This window comes from Miscanthus floridulus, chromosome 4 (assembly GCF_019320115.1).
Source record: "Miscanthus floridulus cultivar M001 chromosome 4, ASM1932011v1, whole genome shotgun sequence".
Taxonomy (NCBI): Eukaryota; Viridiplantae; Streptophyta; class Magnoliopsida; order Poales; family Poaceae; genus Miscanthus; species Miscanthus floridulus.
The window spans coordinates 50,222,018-50,246,177 of NC_089583.1; the positions used below are offsets into that span (position 1 = coordinate 50,222,018).

Below are 24,160 nucleotides of genomic sequence, written 5' to 3' on the forward strand. Positions count from 1 at the left end.
AGCGATTGCTGTATGAATTGGAACTGCCATCAAAACCAAGTGAGATGCAATGCAACCATGCAAACCAATTCCTTCAGGAGCTCGGACTCGACTTACAAAACCGTGAATGATGGTATGGTACAGAGAAGATAACATAAGCTACAAGCACGCATCCATGACAAATAAAATTTTGACTGCACGAATCACAATCGCAACCAACGCAAAGGCGTGTTCTTTTTTTTTTCACTAACGATGTGTGCTGCCGTGGATGCTGAGGGACGACGACGAGGAGGAAGCCGCAGCCGCAGCAGGTATCCTCTCCATGGCCTGCAGCGCGTCTCGGATGGACGGCCTCTTGCTCGGCGCCATGGCGCAGCACGCGGCGCCCAGCCGGAGGCAGCTCGCCACCGCCTCCTCCTGCCCTTCCATCTCGCCGCGCAGCGCGGGATCTACCACCCGGAGCGCCTGCGCCTGCGCCTTCTCCTCCGCCGCGCAACTGGCACAGCTCCATGCTCGTCAGCGCGCGCCCGGCCACCAGCTCCAGCAGCAGCACGCCGAACGAGTACACGTCCCACTTGCCGCTCGGCCTGGTGGGGCTTCTCACGGCCTCCGGCGCCCGGTAGTGCGCCGCCGTCGTGTCGGCCGGAGCGCCCGCGGCGACCGGGCTCGCTGACGGCGCGGTCGTGCCTACGTGGCTGGGCGGTGGCGACAGGTCCGGGAGGCTCTTGGCCGAACGCTTGCTCCCGAACCGCCCCGCCAACGTCGCCCCCGACGGCTTCATGAGCCCGCCGCCGTCCGCGCCGCGCACCAGCCGGTCCACGCCGAGGTCGGCCAGCAGCGGCTCCATGTCCGCGTTCAGCAGGATGTTGCTTGGCTTCACGTTGCCGTGCACCCACTTCTTGTCGTGGAGGTACGCGAGGCCTCTCGCCACGCCGCGCGCGATGCGGAGACGAGCGCTCCAACCGAGGTTGATCGGCGACGACCCCGGTTTCCCTGCGGATGATGATGAGATAACAATGTGCGTTAGTACTATTAGCAACATTAATTATGTAAAGCGACGAAAATACCCATTTGATCACAAGAAAGAAACAAATGGGATGATGATGATGGATTGATTAAAACGACTCTGTCGAGTACACAACCATATGTTTTATGTAATTCTTAAGATATGATTTTTTTTTTGTACCATAAGATTAAGATCCAACAACTTCTGTCCTTCTTCTATCTCGAGTCTTCTTTTACCTTCAGACAATTAATATTACAGAAAACATTTTTTTATATAGAAGAACAAATTACAGAGCGGTTGATTCTATTGCCAGCCTATTCGGCATGGTCGTCGCGTCGTGGGCCCCCCTGGCCGGGCGCGATTCTCCATGCGCAAACAGGCAGTCGAGGCACATAAGTTGCTCAGGACAGTCAAGGTGTAGAAAAGCCCACGGCTGGTGCTGCGCTGCTGCGTGCGCTTGTCGTGTTTTTTTTTTCTAAAAAATATATGTGTTTTTTTTTTTGCTAAAAAAATATGTGTTGAAAAGATAACGTACTTTTGATGGAGAGGTTGGCGAGACTGCCGTTGACGGCGAAGCCGTGGATGATGAGCATCTCGTCAGGGCCCCAGTAGAAGCCGCGCAGCCGGAGGATGTTTTCGTGCCGCAGCTTCGCCACGGCGCGCATCTGCGCGTCCAGCTCGCTGAACCGCCGAAACGCCCGCGCAGTCGCTGCCGATCCGGCGCACCGCCAGCGCCGCACCGTCGGCCAGAACGGCCTTGTACACGATGCTGCTGCCGGCCGCGCCAAGGATGTACGCCGACGCCTTCAGCAGCGTCTCCAGCTCCAGCTCCGCGCCGCCGTCCACCGTCACCAGCACCGCGCCGTCGCCGCCCTTCTTCTTATTGCTCGCCGCCGCTTCAACTCCCGCCTTGCTGTTCGTGCCTGTGATGCCCTCCTTGGCGGCGAAGGAGGCCAACGTGTCCGTGACTTCCTCCGTGTCGTCGCTCTCGTCGCCGGCCTTCTTGCGCAGGCAGCAGGAAAGGCTCCGGCTGACGGCGTCCGGAGACTCATCCGGCTCCGGCTTCTTGAACACGACGCCGCCCATCCTCTGCTTCGCCACCTCCTGACGCTGCCTCCTCTTCCTCACCTGGTACACGTACAGGACCACCACGAATAGAACGGCGATGCCAGCCACGTCACCGGCGGCGATGGCGACGATGGTAGCAAGACGCATCCTGCCGCGCTGCTCTCCGGACGCCGAAGCTCCAGCGGCACTGCTGGTAGCATCGCCAGGAAGCGCCTCCGTCGGGTCCCTGGGGGATCGCCGCAATGGCCGGCGGCGACTTCGCGGTACTGTTCGGGGGTTCCACGGCAGAGGAGGGGCGTGAAACCGCAGAGGCTGTCCAGCGGCCTTCCGCAGAGCTCGGCGTTTCCCTCGAACGCCGTGGGCCTCTGCGCCGAGAACGGCGGCACCGCCGGGATGGCGCCGGTGAGGTTGTTGTAGGACAGGTCGATGGTGACATTGGCCGGCAGATGCGACGCCACCTCCGGCGGTATGGCACCGGCGATGCGGTTGGACGAGAGGTTGACGTACCGAAGCGCGGCCCCTCCAAAGTCCGACGGGAGAGTGCCGTTCAGCAGGTTGGCGCTGACGTCAAGCACCTGCAGCGCCGGGAAACCCCCACCGGGGAGCGCGCCGGAGAAGAAGTTGCTGGCGAGCGAGACGGCGGTAAGGTTGGGGAGCAGGGTAAGGTTCTGCGGAATGATGCCGGAGAGCGCGTTGCCAGCTAGGTTGAGCGCATGGAGGCTGCGCAACTGGCCGACCTGCTCCGGCAGGTCGCCGGTAATGCCATTGCCAGCGAGCGAGAGCACGCGTAGCTCCGGTGCCCGGAGCAGGTCGGGCGGAATGGTTCCGTTGAGCGCGTTGCCGGAGAGGTCAATGTGGTGGAGGTGCTCGATGAGGCCGAGCTCCCTGGCAACGGGGCCGACGAGCTGCGCGTTGGGCAGGACGACGCTGACGACTCGCGAGTCCGGCGAGCAGACGACGCCGTTCCATGCGCAGGGCGTGGCGTCAGCGTACCCCCAGCCGGAGAGTGAGCCGAGGGGGTCGGAGGCGAGCGATTGCTTGAAGGACAGCAGCAGTATGCCGTCTTGGTTAAGCGCCGAGGCGAGGCATAGTAGCTGTAGTAGCACTAGCAGTTGCAGCAGCGGCATCGAGGTGGTAGCAGTAGTAGGGAGCCGGAGAAGGCGAGGGGCGCCATTGGTGCCGGCCATGGCGGTGGAGGTGAGGTGAAGCGGTGATGCCGTGGCATGCAGCATGCATGGAGGGAGGTTAAGAAGAGGAGTGGTCAGCAATGGCAATGGTGGTGCGGGTATTGCTTTGGCTCGCTTGGATTTGTTGAGAAGGTGGTTCACCAAAACAATGGCAAAGGGAGGAAGGAGAGAACTTTGGAGGGGGATGAGAACGAGTGGAGTGGAGACTAGCAATGGAGCAGAGGAGAGTGAGGAAAATACGACACTGATGGTAATGGAGACTGGATCACCGCCGGAGACCTGTCTTTGAGGTATCGTAGTATCAAAAGGGGCTAAAGGGAATGGGGTGACAGGGATATGTCATGGGGGCGGAGACGGAGTAGAGAGGGATCTTACATGGATACGGGATACGTTTCCCTCCTCCCCATGGTGCGTGTGCAATGGCCAAGAAGAAAAGAAAATGTTGATGCATGACGCTTGAGTAGTTTTGTTTTGTTTGTCAGCTTTTTCGACCCCTCTTTCATGATTTGGACGCATTAGTAGAAAGGTGACTCCTGCTCCAGCTTTGCTCCTCCCGCATTCTCCTAAGTGCCTTTACCACCTTTCCAGGAGATTGAAAGGAGTGGGAAAAATAAACCGGGCTAATTGTTCAATTTTACATGTCATTAAAAGGAGTGGGAAAACAAACCGGGCTATTGTTCAATTTACATGTCATATAGGACAAGGGCCTGTTGAGATTTGCTTCTCTAAATTTTAGAGCTAAAGCTTCAAACTAATGGTCTAGCTCTAAACTTTAATCCACCTTAAGGTCAAAAGTGATCTAAAGTGCTTTAGAGCTTTTAGAGCTCTAAAGTTTAGAGGAGAGAACCAAAAGAGGCTCTAAAGTGTAGCAAAAGCTACTCATAAGATTATGAACTACTTATAAACAAAAAAAAAAATTATCATTTCTTACTTCTCTGTCTTTTGTTGGTTGAAAGGGTGGAAGAGGAAGTTTTTTTTTTTATCTCTAGTGGGACTCTTCTTATAACTACTTGTTAACTGAACACTGTAAAAAAATAAGTTCAATGAATGGTCACATAGGTCCTATATACATAGACTAGTTACTGTACATTGTGGTTGCCCTAAGCCACGAAGGTTTTCGGTATGTCCATCAAACTTACTTAACTTTCTTTAACAGGGGACGAGAAACTATATTAAAACTCGAATATCCCTAAATTAATATTAACATTTATAAAATCAATAAGATATAATATTCTATCTAGTTTTTTTCTATCATCTTCATCTCTAATGTTTTTTCTCGATGTAGTCGTTGTTCTAGATCAACAAGAACTTTTTAAACGCCGAAGCTAGATTGCAGCCCATATGTCAAATCTTATTATTAAATTTAAAAACATTGAACATCTATTTAAGATCCAATGTTTTGAAATCAGTCTAAAACGCATCTGAAACAATAAAAAAAACTTTTTTCCAGCATGTACATGGTGAACGAATACTATCATGGTCCTGGGAACACCTCGGGCGTTTCCAATGATTTGGTTGCAATGTTAGCAATTGGAGCACTGGCCAAGGCGTGTTTTTGTTAGGCACATGGGTAGTTTTTGGTTTGATTACTCTTAGAGTGCATGCGACTTCAGATCGATAGTGCTTTCAAGAGGGTTATATCAAACTTGATGTAACTGCTTTGAAATTTAATAAAATATTTCCTTATTGAAAATAGCGATGTCCAGAGGAATATTTTGGGTCGTAATATGTCGGTGTTCCCTACTACATAAATAATTTTGCGAGACACCACCCAATCATTAATGGAGGCGGTCACAAATTGTCTCCTAGAACACCTGGGGATTTTTAGATGTGGTAACTTTATTTACGGAGGTGATGGCATATTGACCATCTCATAAAATGGATTTACGGAGGTGGTCAAAAGTAGTCCATCTCTCAAAATCCATTAACATAGGCCCGTCTCCCAAAATCCATTTCAGAGGCGGACCTCTTAATAAGCCCGTCTCGGTTAATCAAGGGAAGCCCATTCGGCCCACTCAGCCTACGACCAAACCCTAGCATATATAATAGTGTTCACCACCCACACCCCCGGCCGCAAGCCTCCACTCAATCAAAACCAGCCCCAAGTCTCTTCTCTCCCTATTTGCATCGAGCAAAATTCACGAGCAACGACGGCGTTCCCCTCCAACAGTGAAGGCGGCGCCCCGGCGGTGGCGGCCACTTGCACCCTGGCGGCACACCACTCGTGATGAGCCAGAGGGCTGCTCGTGCCATGGCGGCGGATCTCCCGGATCGAACGACGGCCGCGGATCTCCACCACCACCGCCTCCCCATCACCAACAGGCTATGGCAATGACCACGATCGGGTGGACGGTGTCGACAGGCTCAGTGGGCTTGATGGACTCGCTAGATGATTTTTTTTTTGTTTCTGAGTTTATTTTTGGAGGCGTGCATTTGTGCCGACTATATGTAAACCTCAGTTAAGGGTGGCAGACTTTTGTGCCGACTATGGAAATCACTATTAACATAGGCGATGGTTTGGAGGCTGATGTGTTGCCTGCCTAAAAAAATGAGTTTTGGCCGCTGGGAAAAACGCTTCGGTAGTAGTGGTTTCATATTTCAAGAGGGTTGCTTCATAATTTCTAAAATGTTAGAGTGGAGTTTAATACGGCTAGGGTGTGATCTATTTAATATATTTCCATATTGTATCCAAGTGTCATCTAAATCAATTCACATAAGTATATTGACAACATACAAATTCTTTAATGTCTCAACCTTGTAAAAATGGGCGCATTGGAAATAAACAAGACCAATATCAGAAAACAACATTAACTACAATCATGCATGCAAAAGCGTGTTTACCAAGTATTAAAATATACATGTTACTAATTTCTAGCTGGAATTGTAACCTTCTAAGTGGATCCAAAATTACAAACAACGATAAATACAAGTGCTTTTATTGATTCCACTCAATCTTTCTCTAGTAAAACTCAATTATGTGTATGACATTTTTGCTTTGCTTGAGTTCCTTTTAATTATTCTTGGCAAATAGTTTACGGCGATACTCCCCAAGAGCCCAAATTGGAAACAAAATGCGGTAGTTGGGGTAGTTGAAGTAAACATAAGAGTTGGTGTTGCCAACATTGTGACAGAACCACCCGGAATAGCGTACTTACGGAGGCGCTCGTCTACCACCAGACTCTAAGCACCCTGAAAGCAACTACAGCAAGCGGTGTCCGTCAGGCACACCCCGAGGGAGAACCCGAAAGATCCACATTTTTCCTAAGGACCCAATAATGAGAACGAGTTACAACATAAGTCCATCTCATACATTAGAGTTTCTTAAAAGTACATTATTACAATACCAAATACAGAGTGCGGAAAGACAAACAGCAGAATATTAAAAGATAACATCTAACGATAAGATAACAAGGATTTCGTCTGAGCCCACTAGAAGAATCCTCCATACAAGGTACTCCTCAAGCATCACCTGCAACAGGGGTAAATAAACCCTGAGTACATAATGTACTCGCAAGACTTATCTGACCAGTAGGAATACTTTCCCGACTCCAAGGAATATGCAAGGCTTTATGGTTTGCTGGTTCTCTTTTAGCAAAAAACAATACTAATAGTGAGTCCTTATTGGTACATTATTATCATCAGCCGTATTAAGTTTTCATCTAGTCAATCTATATAAGCACATGTTCTACTTTCAAGCAAGAGTTGAGCAATCGATACTGTTCCTTCTCCTTTTTCCACTTACAGTTCTTACTACGGTGCTAAACCGTAGACAAGCCGTACCGGATAACCCGGTGATTCGCGAATCAATGTGCCCAGCTGGGTGCCCCGAAGACACATGCCCCGTTTGTACCCTAGGCACAAGCAGGACTAACCCACCACTCTCCTGTCCCGGGTGTCCAGGTCCCCGTCCAAACTTGGACTCCAAGCCCCCGCCTCTAAGTCCCGGACTTAGTGCGGCGCAAGGACCTCCACCACCTCCTCTTTCCATCAGTCGGTCCGAAAAGAGCCGGATCCACGACAAGAGAGCAGCAAGCCTTCCCTGCGCCCATACCCAAGTATGTGATCGGGACAATAATCTGTGACTTGCCTAGAGTCATATGCAACGACCGGTCCTTAATCGACACAGACAGGAAAAAAGTGTAACCGGGCTATGCCCTGTTGGCCGCAGGACACAACCCCTCATACCCACTAGTACCAAATCCACATCCCTACCCGGTCACCATTTTCCTTTCCATTATTTCATCATGATATCATAGTTTAATCACCTATTTGCGAGTAATGGTAGGTTACTCACGCTACCGACACTCTGAGCATAGCAGCTACTCGACCTGTACTAGTAGGACTCATGGTGGATATTTTTATGCCTGTAGTTTCCATAAAATGCCTGTAACATAAATGCATATCATATAAATATATTCAGTGATCATTTAAAAATAGGGGTTATGCACCGGGGCTTGCCTTGGGTAGGTGCCAGGTCAGCAAAGTCAGTACCAACAGGCTCCTGGGCTCCCTCCTGTGCGAAGAGCTCCTCCTCGTACTCCTTGATCACCTCGTCATACTCCGGCTCGCAGACGGGTATGAAGTCTACCTGTTTGTGATCTACATGAAATGATGATGCAATGCTTAATAATATGACAACAACAACTCTTCGCTTAAAAGTACATCTATTAAACTACTAAGTGAGATCTACCCACTAAAGTCTAAGCTACGTACCAGCACCACTAACAAGTATGAACGTGACATACATTCTTACGGCGACTACGAATATTCCTACTCCTAATGCCAATTTACGATACATACAATAAAGCAAGGATAATAACTACGCTATTAAGCAACTCGCTCTACGGCTAACAATTTTTATAGCAAGTATATAAAGGCCTAAGGAACCTACTGTAACGATTTCAAAGCTAAAGCTATTGTCGGTTTGCCACAACAATTCCTGCAATTATTGACCGATATAACGCTAAGCTTTCTACTTAAATCTTATGAGCCTACCACCCTAACAGCTAATGGTGAACTAACTGTACTAACAGGTAGATGACATTTTTGCGAACCTAACAAACTTACTTTCGCTATTTTTGGACAACCATGCAATTTACTACGATTTATCGAAGTTGGATTCATAACAGAAAATAATAAGCATTTCTATTTCTAGGAAATAAGGAAAACCGAATCCTCTTTCGCCGGCCCACCACACGCAGCCCGGTCCAGCGTGTCATCCCGCCCGCGCGCGACAGCAGCCCAGCGCGCGGCCCAGACGGCCAACGGTCCGCGACGAGGAAGGCCTACGCGCGTCGGCAAAAATGCACGGGCACCCCCGACGTACTCGGTATTTGCTACGAGCTCTACGGTACTGTTTCGCTACTCTACAGTTTTACATCTGCACCCTCCCACTTCTACGTCTTCACCGCGACTAAGTCCCTGGCCCCTAGGGCGCGCACCGGTGCGACGGCACGGCACCGGGCGACCACGCCGGCCTCACCCGAACCCCTACTGACTACCTAAGGGGTCGATAGGTACCTTGATGACACGTAGAAGCTACTGGAGGCGACACGGCGAGCAGAGACGTAGGCACGAACTCCCTCCTGGGCGGTGGCTCCTGACCTGCAAAGGCGGGCTCGTTCCTATGAGCAACAGTGAAGCGAGGACAGCACACGAGCTAGCGAGCACCAGGGAGTACTCACCGATACCTTCGCATTGATGGTTTGGTTGGAGGCGGTCTGAGCAAGGCTAGCCACGTGCGCTTGCAGCGGTGCGGTGGTGCCCGACGGTGGCACGACCGCCGTGGTGGTGGCTGGCCTGCTGCGAAGCTACGGCTACGGTGCATGGGGTGCTTAGGAGGATATGGCGAGACTGTGGGTGCACTGAATCGCTACGAGATGCACTGCGGGGCTAGCTCGCCGTTGGAGGGCGTCCGCTCGGCCTTATGGAGCCGGTGATACGGAATTACGAAATTCTAGCCATGTGCAAGGACACACACAGTAAGGTGGGGACAGGGTGTAGCCAGATGCCTAACGAAGCTGAGCCTAAGATGAACTGAAGTCTACGGCTATGGTTAAGGCGTATTGGGGGAAATCGTCATGGCGGCCAAGGAGACAGGGGAGATAGGGGAGTCATGGCGCGGCCTGGCTCGGACCTGCGGTGGTCATCAAAACAATTACTGGTGTGCACGGCCCTGGGGAAGCAGTAGGGCATGGCTCCAGGCGCCAGTCAGTAAGGCGTGGCAGCAAGCCGATGAGGCAACGGTACGGCGATGCAGCGGGCAGCATCCGACAAGGGACATAGCGCGAGTGTGACATGAGGTGACGGCGGGCATACTGCCGTCCAACGCACAAGCAGCCAAAGCGATGTCAGAACTGGCGTGGCAATGGGCGGCGTGCAGCGCGGGACCGGCGCGCTCCCGGCCAAGGCAGCGCAGAGCAAGACGTGTGCATCGCATCTCGGCGGCAAGGAAACATGGCCTGTGCTGGCGCGCAGGGCGAGCCAGACATGGCGGCAGGCGAGCAGCATCGAGGCCGTGGCCGTAGGCAGCAGCGGGGCAGGCGGCTAGGACGCATAGGCCGTGTGCGTGCACGGCGCAGTGGGACGCAGCCAGGCGCGGCAGTGGGTGCTGGCACGCCAGCAGCGGGTGGTGACCGTGCCCAGGGCTTAAGCCAGGTGTCATGCACGCTTTTTAAAGCAGTGAGAAACCTTGCACGAAAAGCTCCAATCGCTAAACTAATTGCTCGATGCACAAGAAGGTTCATCAAACTATCGACCGCAATCATTACATCGCGCTACTTCTTAAGCCAATCGTTCCACAGAGTTTGCCAAAAGTGGCATCGTCGACCACTTTCAAAACTTACGCGAACGACGTTGAAACGAACGGTTCCGCGTCGGAAACAAACCCAGCCTACTCGAGGTACTAACCAGCTATCCTTATCCGACCACACCTATTTCATCGCCGTTAGCCAACGTTCTTTAGCCTTTTCGTTTCCCAAACAATTCGATTACATAGTATTATATGAAACGTAACCATGGACTCACGTTTCATACGAATGTTTCAAATGCCGAACATCGAGTTATACTTCATGTCATACACATATGCACACAATTCCAGATGCTTACGAAATGTTTCAGCAAAACATTACAATGTAACACCAGGGTGTTACAAACATGTTCCTACACTCAAAATGCAACAAACTTCTTAGTAATAGTATTGGTGTAGTTTATGGGAACTGTAATAGCAACATTGTTGTCTTGCATGGTAATAATTCTAGAATGAGATATCCACAACAAGGTGTAAGTGCAAAAAAAACACAAATATGCAGATAGTATATGATCCCTTACACGTACTATATATAGAACACAAAATGCAATTAGAACATTACATAGGCACACATTCTATTTTGACCAATACAACTATCTAAAAGGCTATTATATAGGAATGTGACTGTAAGATAATGGAAATAATAATGAACAAATTGACCTAGCATGTGCATAGAATGACATAAATAAGAGTAAGCAACATCTTCTATGACCCTTTAGGGAATTAGAAAATTAATAGAGTTCTCTAGAGAGTCGACAGGGGAAAACAGCTGGGCTCAGCTGCCTCAACAAAGATGATGTTTCTCTTGCTAACTCTGATCACAAATATAAATCCATCTAGGTTTGTCATATGTCAAAAAATTGTAACTATGATTAGCAATATCAACAAAAATGTATTATCTTCAATGAAATAGTTATATATATGAGTGAAAATATACTAGTTTAGTAATTTCTAGCTTGTGTTACTGTGATCTATTATATTGATGGTTAAGTAAGAAATGTTTACTTAGCACAACCAAAATGGACATACATTTAAGATGGGAGAAATTACAATTTTTCAAAAAAGATAGTGTTTTGTGTCAGAAAAATGTTTGGAAAACTCACTTGTTGAGAATAGTCTCCTGTCTCAAACTGCATATTAATCAATACTTTTGTTGCTCGATGTAATGGTGTTGGGTCACGTTCCATCTAATTGTCACACAAATTAGAACAAGGTGGATGCAATCAACATGGTGTTTTTACTAGTCATCGACAAGTGACACTTCGGATACTAATTTGATATATTGAAAGCACAACACAAGCATTAATTTTATTGTGATATAGTAGTATTTGTCAAATCTAGTAAAAAGCAACATTATGAAAATATTTTTAGGCTAAATTTGTGAATCTAACACATACAGATCTACACATTCATCCAGGTATCTACATATTCATAGATTTGCCATGATTCATTATATATATTAAAAGAAATAACTTGTTTTCACATCTAGCTGAGTATTCCTGTCACTGAACAATATGTGTTGATCAAATTGAACGTGCCCAGCATAAATCAAAGCTAGCATCGCCCAAGCAGTTTGTACAGCATGTGTACTACGACCCTCTACATAGACCTGCACAAGGTAATGTACAATCTCGGATTAGGATCACAACAAACTAATAAAGAAATGAAGTATTAACAGTATTTCCAAAAATCCAGAAATATGCATTGCGACAAAATTGATGTAATGATTTTTGGAGAAAACCCATTTTATCTACATAGGCATGCCAAAAGTGTTTCCGTCTCAAAGAAAACACACAGTAATTTTTGGACATGGTTAGCCCATTTGTGGAGGCTACCCAAAATATAGCAGTCTTTGTAAATCAATTTTTAGATGTGAGGCTCTTGGGAGGTCTACCCCTCTTAGGGCTGTTTATATAGAGGAAAACCTCCTAAAAGGCCCTCTCGAAAAGCCAAAGGCCCTTGAACTCCACGCACAACCATCCACTGCACACCTCACACTCGAGACTAGCCATTGCACACTCATATCCTCCATGTGCTCTCTCTCTCTCTCTCTCTCTCTCTCTCTCTCTCTCTCTCTCTCTCTCCTCTCTCTCTCTCTCTCTCCAGATCGAGCATGCATCTCCAAGCACCACAATTGTTGCCCTCAACCCACCGATCTCCTTAGCTAGAGATCAGCTACCTTACTCCAAGCGCCACCGCTGCCACCCCAACTCACCGATATACTGCGCCGGATCGGCATGCATGTTAGTTTTAGCGTTCGGAGGTAAGGAGGTTCCATCTGTGGTACTTGGAAACAGCAAAAGTGGGCCTAGAAAACTTCGTCATTGTCGACGAAATATGGTCGGCAGTCCACCGAGGGGGGTGCCCGTGGTGGTAGATTATCGGTAGACGGTGCGCGTAATCAGGAATCAGATGGTGACACAAGGCGCAGAGACAACGATTTAGACAGGTTCGGGCCGTCTGATCGACGTAATACCCTACGTCCTGTGTCTTTGGTGTATTGTATTGAGATGTATATATATTAACCTGTCCTCTAGGGGACCCTTGTCTCTCCTTATATACTCCGAAGAGACAAGGTTACAAGTAAAGTATCCAATTTGGTACTATTACAATATCTAATACGACTTGTAATCTTGATGTGCACGCCTTGATCTTACGGGCTGGGCCACCTCGGATGGTGCGGCCCATGTACCATCTTGTGGTACCCGGAGGTATATCCCCCACAGCTAGTCCCCGAGCGCCATGTATTCTGATGCGACACGCCGTTTCAACCTTCTCCGAACAGTGAGGCTTGAGTTCTTGACATCTTCGACCACCGTTGTCGCCGGAGAAGTAGGTTGTCTGAAGAATGTATGGTGCTCTTAAGAAGAAAGAAAAAGATTTCCATCCTGGGAAGTGTGCCCACTTGTATTTCTGAAAAGAAACGTAAGTGTGTCTTGAAGCGTAGCGTTCTTGATCATCAGAGGCATAGGGGTCGAAAAACAAACACATTCACCGCAAGGTGAAGTGTGCCCACTTAGTCCCCGAGCCTGGTAGTAGGTGACGTAGGCACGTGGTGCCAGGGTCTAAAAAGAATTCCCAGTTAAGTTGAGAACCCAATCGTCGTACAGGCGATACGAGATGCACCGGCAGGTGCATCGTACCGATGTAGTCCCCGAGCTTGCTGGAAGGCGAGGTATGAGCCTTGTAGCAAGGTCTAAGTGAGAAAAAATATCCCAACTGTATGCGAGTTGCCAGTCGCATGTAGTCGAGACGCAAAGTCCTCGAGCCATGGTCGGAGAGTGGTCGAGGCAGTCCCCGAGCATAGGTCGAGGAGCGAGCGACGAAGTCCCCGAGCCGTGGTCGGAGAGTGGTCGAGGCAGTCCCTAAGCATAGGTCGAGGAGTGAGCGACGAAGTCCCTGAGCCGTGGTCAGAGAGTGATCGAGGTAGTCCCCGAGCACAGGTCGAGGAGCGAGCGACGAAGTCCTCGAGCCGTGGTCGGAGAGTGATCGATGCAGTCCCCGAGCATAGGTTGAGGAGCGAGCGACAAAGTCCCCGAGCCGTGGTCGGAGAGTGATCGAGGCAGTCCCCGAGCATAGGTCGAGGAGCAAGCGACGAAGTCCCCGAGCCGTGGTCGGAGAGTGATCGAGGCAGTCCCCGAGCGTAGGTCAAGAAGCGAGCGATGAAGTCCTCGAGCATAGCTCGAAATTACTGCAATATAAATATGTAGAATGGTAGTACATGATGTACAAAATAATAAATTATGGAGAAAAATCAGAGGTGAAGAAATAGCGTATGACGCTCAGTAGTCATTTGCAAATGAGCATGATGTGATAAAGCAGTTGGTGCTTTGTAAACATCAGTGTTAATGTGAAGTTTGTGTTTATACTAAATATAAACTGCCCGACCAGTTAGTATGTAGCTGAGTCTCCAGCCCTAGCTAGCCCGTTAACCATAACGCGGGGCGCGGAGCCCGTGCACGTGTAGGAAGAACAAAGCGTCGCTAAGGAGCCGCTGTCGACCACCCATAACGCAGAGGGCAGACACTCGTGCATGTGTAGGGAGGAGCCAGAGACAGGGCCGTCTCTGGAGGCATCGAGCGTCAACATGACTGATCGAGGATTTGCATTAAGTATAGTTGTATGTTATATTTAAGATGGTATACATGGACAAACGCTATTTGAAGAATAATCATGACAAGGACGTTGTGGAGAAATGTCGTAATGAAAATTGTGTTAAATATAAATATTAGAAGTGTACTTATCTTTGATAGAAATCTGATCGGTGGCGATGAAGTTGTCCGGTCCTCGAGCTTTTTGACCTGTCGTCATGACTGTGGTCGCGATTGTCGTAGCGCCATTCTTCGCGGCGATTATCATTGCGACGTGGTCTGGTGGTCGATGTGGTCGGAGCTCGACAGAGCCGCTCGGGACGTGGTCTGGTGGTCAAAGCTCGACGGAGCTGCTCAGGACATGGTCGATGTGGTCTGGTGGTCGGAGCTCGGCGGAGCCGCTCGGGATGTGGTGGACGGGTCGCGGTCGACGTGGTCGGAGCTCGGCGGAGCTGCTCAGTGGCTCGGTTGATGGCTCGACGTGGCTCGCTCAGCGGTTTGGCCGGCTCACTTGATGGCTCGACATGGCTAATTTAAATAGCTCGGATGCTTCTTTTGGTGTATGCCCATGATGGTTGCCCAGCTCCTGCCAAAAATATATCACACGTATGTGGGAGACATCTGAAGACATACTATGTCATAGGATATTAGATTAGAAAATAAATGAGTATTGACTTAGCTTCGGATGTCGCCGATCGGCTGCTGTATATATGCACATGCATGAAGGCTAATTAATTAGCACGTGTATATGCTTTGTAGATCGTCCAAAGGCCCTCGTATTTGGAGTAGGAGAAGCACGCGGAGTCCTTCAAGATTGTTGCTTATTTGCATGGCCGAGAAAATCATGTACACCTTGGACGGTTAGATCCTATAGATGCGTATGTATGTGCTATTGATTGCTTCAAAGACACGTAATCACGTGTTCATCTTCCTTGCTTGCCATTGGCTTGCATGTATGCACGGACTCATTGCCCGCCCGATTGGTGCATGTGCGTATGTGTGCGAGAGGTAGGAAAGGCAGGCCCAAGTGAGCAAACGCTGCCAAGGCCTCGGCTCGGATCACACGTCAGGAGCATCGAGAACCGTGTCTGACCCCGCCTTTGGATCGAGGTAACACCGTATCGGATCTATACGGTTCTTCTGACTCCATCGCGCATACGCCTAGCATATGTGAAACTGGGGGATCGTGATTGAGATCTCCAGACGTTTGATGTTGACATTGTTGCCGTCGTTGAAACCGGGAAGGCGACACCTCGAGTCGAACGGAACGAGATGAATTCTTCAGCTGGAGCGATGGATGCTGGAGATGCAAAGCGAGGCCGCCGAACACTGGGGCTATTGTTCTTTGCACCGAGTAGAATTGCAGGAACCCCATAGGTTGTTGTCATCGTCGCCGCAAGATCTCGCCACGTTAAACCGAGTTGCTGTGCATGATGTTGATGAAGAAAATCGCCATCTGATTTACTGGAAGATTAGCACGCACAACCCCTAAAGGGGACCCCTACCTGGCGCGCCACTGTCGACGAAATATGGTCGACAGTCCACCGAGGGGGGTGCCCGTGGTGGTAGATTATCGGTAGACGGTGCGCGTAATCAGGAACCAGATGGTGACACAAGGCGTAGAGACAACGATTTAGACAGGTTCGGGCCGTCTGATCGACGTAATACCCTACGTCCTATGTCTTTGGTGTATTGTATTGAGATGTATATATATTAACCTGTCCTCTAGGGGACCCTTGTCTCTCCTTATATACTCCGAAGAGACAAGGTTACAAGTAAAGTATCCAATTTGGTACTATTACAATATCTAATACGACTTGTAATCTTGATGTGCACGCCTTGATCTTATGGGCCGGGCCACCTCGGATGGTGTGGCCCATGTACCATCTTATGGTACCTGAGGGTATATCCCCCACAGTCATCAACATTCCGGCGGAGTACTTCCACACGCCCACGGATGGTGAAGTCATCATAGATTTCCACGACATGCATAGACTACTGCGGTGAAAGGACCTCGACATTGCCCAAATCACCTTATTTGCCCTATAAGTTACTTATGACTTTGACACCACTGCATCGCTATAGGTACTTTAGGAACAAACTAATAAAGCCATAATGGCTTTTCCTTGCAAGATGCAGGCCTATGTAAGCAAGGAATTGAGCAAGGATATTATCTATCACTAGTAGAGAAACAGGTTGTACTTTCGGTTCTCAACCCCCTTTAGTCCTGGTTTTGGAACCGGGAGCACGAATCAAGGACTAAAGGGCCCCTCCTTTAGTCCCAGTTTTGCACCCGGGACTAAAGGTCCACCTTTAGTCCTGGTTGGTAATACCAACCGGGACTAAAGAGGCCTCCCGGCCTGACCACGTGGGCCGGCCCTTTAGTCCCGGTTGATATTACCAACCGGGACTAAATGTTTTCTTTTTTTCATTTTTTGTTTATATTTTCAATTATGATTCGTTTTGGTTTTCGAATAGGTTTTCGAATACGCATTCTACGCTGCTAATAATATACGTATTCTACACATTTATAATGTTCGAACATTTTGTACAAACTAAAGTATGAAACTAACGTATATATTACATGCATATATATATATTGTACGTTATTTTATGTACATATAATATATATATATATATTACAAATAAAGCTTGCATTGTATATTCTATCATATTCTTGGCATAACAAATTCACTCCATCTGGTTTGGCTTCTATGTTTCGTTCACGTCATTGTAGAACTCGCCGGTAGGGTTTAGGACCTAGTCATTAAGAAATCCTGCTATGGTCTCTTGAATTGCTTTCAGTTGGTCACGTCGTATGACTTTTTCCTTCAACCATAGAGTCTTCAATAAAAGTTGAAAGAAAAGTATTAATATATATATATATATGTGTGTGTGTTGGTCACATGATTACTTATATATATGAGCAATAAAAGAAATTGTGAATATATGAATATATTTATATAACGTACTTTGAGGTTCTCTTCAGGAGTTCTTTTTGAGTACGCCATGATGAAACTCGCAAACATAGTATTCGCAGTAGTTGTTCCCCTGTTCTTGCCTCAGAACCCACTTTTACGAGAAAAAAGATCCGGTGAATTGAAAGCATGCATGGTGTTAATTGAATTATATATATATATATATATATAATGTAGCTAGTACTTACTTTGTGTGCGATTACATCCAGTGGCGCTTTGCAATGTTTCATGTGGTGTTCCTCAATGAAACTTTTCCAAACACTATGCCCAATAAAATAAAAAATTAATTTGGCCTTTAATAATTGTTGCAGTTAAGAGATCGGGGTATATATAGTTGCTAGAGAGACCAAATTATCCTTGGATAATATCTATCATGTCTTGGTACTCTGTTTGCTCTTTTCTTAATGAGTCTAAGATGCTCAACCGACTATTGGCCATATCGATGACCATCAATATCCAGTGATTGCTGCATATGTTTTTATACACAAATATGATCGACATTAACTAGAGTCAACATATATATATATGGGAGATAGCTTAGCTAGTAAGCAAATAACTGAACAAATGTCCATATGATCGACATTAATTATTTAACACTCACTTGAAGTTGTAGGGGAAGAGTATGTCCTTGTTTTGTTGGTTCACTAAGAACCTCATGAGATTTTTCTCGAGTTCAGCTTTCCATTGAGGCAGGGGATTAGGGTATTTGAATACGACATTTGGATCAACGAAACCAACATCATTATCCTTTCTCTTTCTGAGTTCTGTCATCTCATATCTGCATATATAAAAATATAGTGTGAGGATATATAATTTATATATATACATGTAGCTTTATATATATACACTTTAATAGTAGAAAATAATCACACTTACAGACAATAGCAGCTAATGAGACTTTTGTCGAGAGAGTCCAGGTGGCATAGTTGGTGTAATTCTAAAAACTCGACATATATAACGTCATCGCCACGGAAGTAATGTTGGTTTCTAACTCTGACAGAAACAAAGGTCTCTCCCCGTTCACACGCCGCCATGTACCACTTGTTTAGCAGGTACATTTGCGTACCAGTTCACCTAAGGCCTCAGGGTTGTATAGACTCTTTCCATGTTCAAATTTCTTCCAAGGATCCACTTTCGGAGCAGATGGTCCTTCAGCGAGCACTTGGGCAAGGTCCAAACCGGTATCCTCGTAAAACCGAGCCAGGTCCTCAAAATCGACGTCCAGTACGTCTAAGTTTGAACCATATTCATTACGAATGACAAGAGGGGGGACTGATTGTTGCGATTGTTGTCCGAGTTGTGCAACACCTTTCCCTGCTCTAGTCTTTTTCTGCTTCGCCTCAAATGACTTGGTGAGAGAGCGGTCGTAGTCCGATTTTGGCAGGGTCTTTTGAGATTCCCGCTTTTTCTGGTCCACCTTCTTTCTTAGAAGATCTGGAGGTAGGTAGAAGTACGGTTTCTCTAGGTTCTCCCTCGCTTCTCGTTGCTTTCTTACTTTTTCGAAGAAACTGCTCACATCTTTTTGTACTACAGCATTTAATTCCTTTTCACTTTTCTCGTAAGCCAGTTTTTGGGGAATAACTGGATTAGAGGAGGCTTTCTTCTTTGCCGGCTGGTGGGCCAACGGCTTCATTTGCGGGGCGGACCTCTTAGGAGCTGGCTGCTTCTTGGTCATGAAGGGAGGCAGGGGCAGCCGTTGGAGACCTCCTTGGAGGCGTTGGAGACCTCCTTGGAGGTGGCGGCGGTGGCGGCGTTGCATAATCATTGCCCGGAGCACTATGATGATCTGGAGATTGAATAATTGGACTTAGGTTGGCGGAGGCCCTGCTGTGTGAGTACAAAAAAGAATAATTAGGTATAAGAAATTGTTATTATTAATCATGCATGTCAATAGAAAATTAGTGAAAAAATTAGTTTCGTTCACTTTTGTCCGCACCTATTGTCTGGCAGTTGAGGAAGCGACGGTGGACTAGAGACCCCAGGAATAATGATGTAGCGCTTGCGCCATAGTATGAATGTCTTCTCTGCTTCTCCTAGAGTCTTCTCCCCATCACCTCCTGGAATGTCAAGAGCCAGATCACTAAAACCTTTGTTAACTCTATCCACTGAGACGCTAACATATCCAGGTGGTATTATTGCCCCATGGATTCTTGGTGTCTTGGTAGGATCTGGAGGAGAAAAAACACCGAGAGCCACCATGATTGTGGCATTCCCTTTTGGAATATGTAGCTCACATGATGTAAACGGTGCAGTGATGTCATCCACGGGAAAACGTAGCATTGCGTCATCTTGATTTGGCAACTCCGTGGAAGCGCAGCTGCTTTTCAACTGATCAGGGGGGCTAATATTAATGTTGATTCCTAGATCTGATGCCTGCCTTTGGGCACTCATTGCTATTTGCACTTGCTTTATGATTTCGTCCTGCATTCTAGCTTGCATGTCTTTTTCGTGCTCCTGTGCTTGAAGCAACGCCTCCCGTGACTCACGAACATATTCCTCCAACCTGCTGATCCGCGCTGCTTCCTCATCCTTCCTTCTCTGCTGGCTTCTGTAGGTATCTCTGTCGTTAGGGAAACCATGCTCCCAAGAAATGTTCTGTCCTAAACCTCTCGTTCGGCCACTGTGTTCAGCAGTCCCGATGGCATACGTCAGTTCATCCTTCTCTCTATTGGGCCTGAACGCACCAATAGCTTTAGCTTGTAGAGCATAAGAAAATCTTTGTGTTGCTCTTTCGAGTTTTGGGCCATGAACCAGCTTCCCGGTCTCTAGGTCCAGTCTTCCCCCATGAGCGAAAAACCAATTCTTCAGCGCGTTTGGGCCAATTGAGTGATTCTGGTGTGATACCCTTGGCAAGAATGTCCGCTTCCATTTTTTCCCACTTGGGAATGGCAGTCGCGTAGCCACCTGATCCCATGCCATGGTGGTATACCTTCTGTCGGGCATTCTCTTGGTTCCTTCTCACCCGTTCCTCACCCTCTTCCGATGTCTTGTACTGTACAAAATCATTCCAGTAGGGCCTCAACTTCGCGAGCGGGCCACTAGTATTGAAATTGGGCGTTAGGTTCTTCTTGACGTATTTCGTGTATAGGGATTTCTTCCAAGTCTGAAATTGTGTGGCCATCTTCTTCATAGCCCACTTTCGAACTAGTTCCTTCAATTCATCATCGTTGATAGCATCATAATCATCCGCTTGCAACGTGAAATGTTGAAGGATATCATCCCAAATTAAATTCTTATCAAGATCAGAGACAAAACTAACATGAGGCTCGTTGATCTTTTGCTTCCATTCACGGGCACTGATCGGAAGTCTGTCCCTTACAAGGCACCCACAGTGTTGCATGAATTTCCTTGCATGTGGACCAAGTGGTTCGCCTGTCTCGATATTGAATTCCTGATATTATGTAGCGCCCCTCCAATGGCTTTTTCGGGCCTCGAATATTTTTGCTTTTCGCCGTTGTGGTCGTCGATCCAGAGGGCTACGTATAAAAAAGAATAAATAAATATCATGTGTACACATAATAGATGATAGATATTCAAATATATATATATAATATTCAAATATATATAAATATATATACCTCGCTAGTGTTTTCTTGCACAATATTTTCTTGGTTATCTTCAAGAGCCAGGTATTGACTCCCGTCATCTACATCCTGCTGGTCACCATCGGCCAATTGAGTGCCGATGTTGATAATATCCATCATTTCTTCATCCATGTTGTCTCTCTGGGACAGCCATCTAGCTTTTACACCACTAGATATATCTATAAAAAATAAAAACTATATCTATCAAATATCCATCAAATTCTAGCTCAAAAACATGTTTAAATAAATAACCATTCATACTAGTTGACCTTGCTTACGTGATCATCTCGGCGAGCATTTCTCCACTGGACGGCACCGTACATGGCCACGGAAGAGCTTCGATTCTACGAGGAAGGGAACGCGGTCTTCCACGACCGTTGCCGCTCTCCCTCATAGAATCAAAGCTCCTCCTTGACGCCCGTTACCGCTCGGCAGAGAACATGTTAGCTGAGATGAACACGGTCCGCCTACGTGATCAACTAGTACGGATTTTCTACAATTTTCTAATAATTTTCTAAGTTTTTCATTTCATAGAAAAATTAATTCTAAAAAATAAAAGGCATGATTTCTAAGTATTTTATTTCATGGAAAAATTAATTCTAAGTGACCTACTCGACATCGGCGAGCTCGCGGGCGTTTCATGGAAAAATTAATTCTAAGTGACCTGCTCGACAAAATTGAGAAAACACACACGCTCTCATGACCTCACACATCTTCTAAGATCACGTAAGCTTCCATACTAGTTGACTTTGCTTACGTGATCATCTCGGCAGGCATTTCTTCACCGGACGGCACCGTACTTGGCCACGGAAGAGCTCCGATTCTATGAGGAAGGGAACACGGCCTTCCACGACCATTGTCGCTCTCCCTTGTAGAATCAAAGCTCCTCCTTGATGTCTGTTACCGCTCGGCAGAGAACATGCTAGCCATGATGAATACGGTCCGCAAGTTCAACTAGTATGGATTTTCTACAATTTTCTAACTAGTCCACGCCAAGGAGGCGGAGGTATGCCCGCCTAAGTACGAGAACTACGTGCCCTGCTACTACAATGTCACGGACGCCGTCGAACGTCTCGGATCTGGGGGCCGACATCATCATAAGCTACCACGCAAAAAGGAGGAAATGACGAGACACCGGGCCATGCCCGTGCTCCACTGAGCTCGATGGCTTAGCGCAAAATCTCATTACAAGATTGCCGGCACGAGGGCTCGGCACACGCATCTATCCGATTACAAAAGGTTGGAGCAATTAATCCATCATAAACGGATTATATATGGTGGCGGCGGTGGCTCACATCCAAGGTGTCAAACACGAGGTCTAGCTCCTGTAGCCAAAAAACATGTTAGAGACCTAGACTTTACTAAAAACAGTAATAATATGTTTCATTACAGGCCGATGGTAAATATGGCTACAGAAAAGCCCATCCATTCGACCTTTGCCGAGCTTTGCCTCTTAAGAGCAGTAAGTATGGTTAGGTGAAATCAAATATCGCCATGCAAAAGTAGCATACTAGCTAAATTGTTACCCTCAACCTCAAGTGGCATGGGTGATTGATCGGTAATAACAGTGGTACACGTCTTTGTCATTTAATTTGATCTTCGACACGCACATGCAAATACATATTACATAGGGCCAAACACAAGCATAAATATTAGTATGATTCATGGCCTCAGTCGCCCACATTCTAGCACCAAGGAGCCTAACATATAAACAGAAGTATGCACCAATTGCAAAGGCTACTAGCTAGCACCAAATCAAAGTGATACATTCATTGAGCAACGGCACTGATCAATGAGTTGGCCATTCATTGAGCAACGGCATTGATACATTCATTGAGCAGCAAGAGAGTGCAGAGGAAGAGGGAGACCGGGCCAAACCTAGAGAAGACGTGATGTAATACAGATGCTATGGCCTGCTGTGGTTCTTGGAGAAGATTGTGTCTCATGGATCTAACACAAGAATGAGGGCTTCAAAGTTCAAACATAGCACGGAGAGGAGGATGAAGAAGGGGATGAATTGGAGGAGATAGACACCTCAAAGAACCTTGAACCGCTTGGGGGCGAGGTGGGCCGAGGATGAGGATGACACGAGGCGTGCGCAGGCCGGCCGAAGAAGAAGCGCGCGTGCGCGTGGGGCTGATGGGGGCGGCGACGCTGCTAGATCCGGTTGGAGAAGATGAGGCGACAGAGAAGAAGGCTTGGTGGCTACTAGATCCGGTTGGAGAAGGAGGCGACGGAGACAGAGAGGAAGAGAACTAAGAGAGAAGGGCGTGGTTTATAAAGGGGGACCTATAGTCCCGGGTGATTGTTAGAACCAGGACTAAAGGTTCTTTAGTCCCGAGTGATGGTTAGAACCGGGACTAAAGGTCTGACCTTTAGTCCCGGGTGTAGCCACGGCCCGGGAGTAAAGGGGATTTTGGTGGCCCGCGAAAACACAGCCCATCTTTAGTAGTCTCGGGTGATGGTTAGAACCGGGACTAAAGGTTCTTTAGTCCCGGGTGATGGTTAGAACCAGGACTAAAGGTCTGGCCTTTAGTCTTGAGTGGTTGGTCCACCCAGGAGTAAAGGTGGGCTGCAGTTTGGCTTCCCGCCAGTTTGTAGAAGTGTTTCCTTTTTTATATATTTCTTTTATATAAATATGCAGAGAGTTGTTAATTACCTAGTAAATAAAATATTAGCAAAAAAATACAAAAAGAATTCTAGGACCTGGTTTTGTATTATTGTACATAAGAAAAATCTATAACCTAAACTCTTTTATTTTATTGTATAAATATTTAACATAGTATAAATAATAATCATAATTTTCACCATGCAAAAATGTACTACTTAATTAAAATCATTAAAACTATTGCTTTTCGATAGGAAATTAGTTTTCATATCTTATTGACGTTGATCATTTGTTTTTTCATCACACATTCTCCACAGGAAATCCACCGTCAAGCAGAAAATTCATTTAAATGGTAGAAAATATGAATACACGACAGAAATATGAATACATTATATATATATCAAGCGGGCACAGTAGTGAACTTCTTCTTAATGTATATCCCTTGGTTATGATCGTGCCGTAACCATGGAGTGTCCTCATCATTTAGCTGGATGCTTGGGTCTTTGTTCACTGTGAAGGGTGGAATTCGGTCATCCTTTTCATAATCTTCTGATATGTCTGACTTGTCTTCAATTTCGACGATGTTTCTTTTCCCTGAAAGAACTATGTGGCGCTTTGGCTCATTGATTGGGTCGTTGTTGTTTTTCCCTCTCTTCGGTTTTGTAGACATGTCCTTGACATAGAACACCTGATTCACATCCTTGGCAAGGACAAACGGTTTGTCTTTGTACCCAATATTGTTGAGGTCCACGGTTGTCATTCCATACTGGTTGTCGACTGCTACCCCGCCTCCAGTCGCCTTTACCCATTGGCACTTGAACAAAGGTACCTTAAAAGTAGGTGCATAGTTT

At 47.1% G+C, this 24,160-nt stretch overlaps 2 pseudogenes; both read right to left on the reverse strand.

Annotated features, from left to right (window-relative positions):
• Positions 1-225: 225 nt before the first annotated feature.
• Positions 226-3,526, reverse strand: LOC136548509 (probable LRR receptor-like serine/threonine-protein kinase At4g37250; annotated as a pseudogene).
• A 2,724-nt stretch (positions 3,527-6,250) lies between these two features.
• LOC136548510 (achilleol B synthase-like) overlaps positions 6,251-24,160 on the reverse strand; it is a 46,545-nt pseudogene continuing 28,635 nt past the window's right edge.